Source organism: Mesoplodon densirostris, chromosome 3, assembly GCF_025265405.1.
Source record: "Mesoplodon densirostris isolate mMesDen1 chromosome 3, mMesDen1 primary haplotype, whole genome shotgun sequence".
Lineage (NCBI taxonomy): Eukaryota > Metazoa > Chordata > Mammalia > Artiodactyla > Ziphiidae > Mesoplodon > Mesoplodon densirostris.
The window spans coordinates 101,837,641-101,842,177 of record NC_082663.1 but is presented as its reverse complement, the minus strand read 5'-3'; the positions used below and the strand labels follow the sequence as shown (position 1 = coordinate 101,842,177).

At 37.2% G+C, this 4,537-nt stretch overlaps 1 pseudogene; it reads left to right on the top strand.

Annotated features, from left to right (window-relative positions):
- Positions 1 to 3,099: 3,099 nt before the first annotated feature.
- Positions 3,100 to 3,358, top strand: LOC132485366 (bolA-like protein 2; annotated as a pseudogene).
- Positions 3,359 to 4,537: the final 1,179 nt, after the last annotated feature.

The window sequence follows — 4,537 nt, the reverse complement described above, 5'->3', positions numbered from 1 at the left end:
TTAAGTAAAGCACTTAACCTTTGCTCCCTTCAGTTTCTTCATCTGTAAAAAGAGAAGTTCAGCTAGATGACCCAAAGTCCCTCCAGAAAAATAAATGGATGATTTATTCTGTAATAGCATCATTCTATTATATTATATGATTCTACTGAAAAGGTACAAATTCATTCTTGAAGAGCTTTCCTTGTGTTTAAGATACTAAAGCAAGATTAAAATAATGCTAAAAATACATTATATGATTATATGTTTGAACTTCAGCTTCATAGTTTTATATTTTTCAGGGGTTTAATTTGGATCTAGGAACAAAATGAAACATTAATAACTGCCACAGCCTCCTGGCAAGTTATTATTTTGTGACAGAGAGCAAGAGGAGGAATGCAATGATCTGCTCAGCACTGCTCATCATCACATGTTGTTTTTGAGACCAGAATTCAATGATTTTTTTTTCCCTTTGCTGCATTAAAATGATGGCATTTTTCTTAAAACATACAGGGCTTTTAATTCTGTAAAGATTGGCCTATTTAAGGTACCAACTATTTCAAAAAGAACAGTCATTTTAAAAAGCAGCAGAGGGCTTCCCTGGTGGCGCAGTGGTTGAGAGTTCGCCTGCCGATGCAGGGGACACGGGTTTGTGCCCCAGTCCGGGAAGATCCTACATGCCGCGGAACAGCTGAGCCCGTGAGCCATGGCCGCTGAGCCTGCACATCCAGAGCCTGTGTTCAACAACGGAAGAGGCCACAACAGTGAGAGGTCTGCGTACCGCAAAAAAAAAAAAAAAAAAAAAAAAAAAAGCAGCAGAGCAACTGGAAGATTTTATGAAAAAAATACAAATCAATCAAAATGAATACCATTAATAAAATGGTAATGGAAAGAATTACTATTATAGTCATCACACTTATAAAGGCTTGTGGAGTAAGAAAGCTATACTTGGGAAGTATCTATTAAATTAATTTATTTTTATCTTTTCTTTTCAACTCGAAAGCAGAAAAATATTTGTTAATTGGCCTAGTGTGTTTTTGTTTTTATATTTTATGTGTCCTTACTGTAGTAAAGTCTTCTTTTGTACTGTGTCTTGCTAATAAAATTAAAACTTAAAATTGCTTTTAATTGAAATTTTAATTGCTTATAATTGCAAAAAAACCTTAAAATTACAAAATAAAATTTAATTGGTAATAAAGTAAAAATGGCAAGTGTGATTTAAAATAGATAATATTTGAGGTAGCTTATCAGACATTTAGGTACATTATTATCTCCTTGAACAAATTCTAGCTAGGCTCCTCTTACCCCTTTCTCAACTAGACCTCAACCTTGATCTATAAAGACTTGAATACCAGCATAGTTTCTAACAGCTCAAGGCCACATCCTTAGGATGATCCTGGTTCCACTAATAGTTCATGCCTGCAAAAACTCAAAGCTGCCAACAGAATTTAGTTTGTTCCAGCCAATACCTGAAGATAGGGCCCCTGTCTCCCAGTCTCCATGGGAGGATAGGAGCCTAACTTCTATAAACTCTGGTTAGCAAAACCATATCGGTTTCAGATAGACCACCCCCCCCACTTCCTGCTTTTTGTAATTTTACACTTCCCTGGCTCTACTGAACCCTGCCCACCTCCCTCCTTATTCCCTCATTCTCCCTTTAGAATGCTGGGTCACCTCTGTACAAATCAAAGTTGAGTTCAATTCACACTAGTCTCTTTTCCCTATTTCCCTATTGCTGATTAAAATCTGTCCTTACTACTTTAGTATCTAACATTTTTTATTTTTGATCCTAATAAATTCTTAGGGTCAAAAATAAACAAATTAGAAGAAATTAGGCCAGAAAAGTAACTTACCTGGCAAGACAACATAATTAGTAAGTGATAACGTGGTAATTTCAATCCAGGCCTGTTTGATAATCACTGTTAATTACCTTGCTTCTCATTTGGACAAATATTGTCAACTTTTCTTAAAAATTGAGAATAAATCTTATATTGAAGGTTAATCAATTATATTATACTTAAAGTATGAGATATATATAGGCTTTTGAACGTCCATTGCCATTAGAATTCACAATTGAGAAAGCTAACTTCTGTTAAAAATTTCATTAAAATAATTAATTCATAAAGGAAACTATAAAAGCCTAAAAATAGATCTATGTAAAATAAAGATAAAAAAGACAATATGTTAAATAAAAAGAATATTGACATGTTTTACTTCTGGATTTATTAATGGAATTGATAATTATAGGAAATGTTTCTTTATAAAAGTTCAGCTAGATGTTTATAAATTCCTTCAACAGAAGCTACAAACAGAAAGAATATAGGCTTGAGAATCAGAGAGACTGAAGTTCTAATCATAGTCCTGCATTTACTGATTATGTAACTTGAGCAAATTACTTAATTCTCTGAGCCTCAGTTTCTTCAGCTACAGAATAAAGACAACATTGTGGTAGACAGAATTCTAAGATGGTCTCCAAGATTTCTGGTTCATTCTGTACATGCCCTATATGGTTTTATGGTTGAATGTGCGTGAGACCTATAAACACGATGCATTCCCATAATTAGCTTCCATTATATGGTAAAATAATCATATTTTACAGATGTAATTAAGTGCCCTAATCAGCTGATTTTGATTTAATCAAACGGGATATTATCCTAAGTAAGCGGGCAAGCTCTTAAAAGAGGGTATAGATGGCAGAGAGATGTATTTCTGTTGGCTTTGAAAAAGTAAATTGCTATGTTGTGCAAGCATAATAAGTAGGTGACCTCTTGGAGTTGACTGCAACTTCCAGCTGTCAGCCAGGAAGAAAATGAGAACCTCGGCCCTACAACCACAAGGAAATGAATTCTGCCAATATCTGACTCATCTTGTAAGAGGACCTCTAGCTTCTAAAGAGATCAGATCATCGGCTGACAACTTGATTTTAGCCCGATGATACTATAAACACAAGACCCATCTAACTCATACCCATTGCCCTTTGCATTGCTGAATCACTCCTTTGGTATAAATGCAATTCCAGATTATAAAGCATGAATTTTTTAAAAATGCCTCAGCTAGTAAGGGCAGAAGCAGTGTGGCAGAGGTCCGAGCTGCGCTGCACTCCCCGCACCCCGGGCTGCCACGATGGAACTCAGCGTTGAGTACCTCCCGGAGAAGCTGCAGTGGGACCTGGAGGCGGAGCACGTGGAAGTGGAGGACACAACTCCCACGTTGCATGTCCAGCTTCCGAGTCCTCGTGGTGTCAGCCACATTTGAGGGGAAGCCACTGCTTCAGAGACGCCGGCTTGTGAATACTTGCCTAGCAGAAGAGCTCCTGCACATCCATGCCTTTGAGCAGAAAACCCTGACCCCAGAGCAGTGGGCCCGTGAGCAGCAGAAATGAGGGACCCAGACCAGCATACCTATTAACTTATGAATCAGGGCCCCCAAAATATAAATAAAATAAAATAAAATGCTTCAGCTATTTCTCTTATAACAGAGGCAAGAAAGAAATAATAAGGTACCACTTGACTCACTATCACTTCCTTTATTATTTTCAAGACTATTTGGGGAAAAATAAACCTGCACAATTGCTCTAAATTCCTCATTTTCTCTTTTTTCTCTACTCCAAATTTTCAAATCCAATTCCTAAATATGGGATAAAGGCTCCTATACAGTAATCTTTTTTCTAAAACTATAGTCACTGGGTGGGTCATCTTTGTTGTAAGGCAGCTATTTCAGTTAGAGTCTCTCAGTTACAAGTTAAAGGATATTTGACTAAGGTGGTTTAAGCAAGAATCATATTTCTTTATTCCATATAAAAAAAAAGAAGTCCACAATAAACTTTGGCTTAGTGGTTGAACAACTGGAACCTAGATTCTTTCCAGTTTCTACTTTACCATTATCAGGTGTTAGTGATGGGTTTTCTGAGCAAAGCATAGCTGGTGTAGTACCAACCATCATATTCTTAACAGCACACCAAGCAGGAAGGAAGTAGATGATGTCATATAGGGCCTTTATCTTATACCATCCTTTCTTTTATTCATAAGACAAACCTTAATAAAAAGCACTCCAGTAAGACTCCTTTTTAGCTAACATGGGCTTCCATGACTGTTAGCAAAGGAGTATGGAATTGCTATGGTTGGCACAGACCAATACAGCTCATTCCCTGGTGATGGACACATCACCATCCAAACACACTAAGAAGTCTCTTAACACAAAAAGCCAGAGAAATGGCTAACAGATAGCCCAGCAATGATGACTACCTTACTAGGGATCTTTTTTCAATATTGTGCAAGATGCTGCTGCGTTTGGTGACCATTTGTCTTACACTAGGGCTTGGGGCAAATTCCATAAGTCCTACAGTATGGATTAAGAAATGACTTAACTGGGAAAAGGGGAAACGTACAAAGCTATAGAGCTTATAAGAGAAGGTAATCATCCTCCATCTTCCAATTATTCCACAAAGAACAGTGCTGGGGCCTGGGAGATTTGCTGGAACAAAGTGTGTGTTTCTGTTTCAGTGAAGGGACCGCAATCCTCCAGTACTTTTCATTCTTGCTTATCAGTTTAAGGATACACA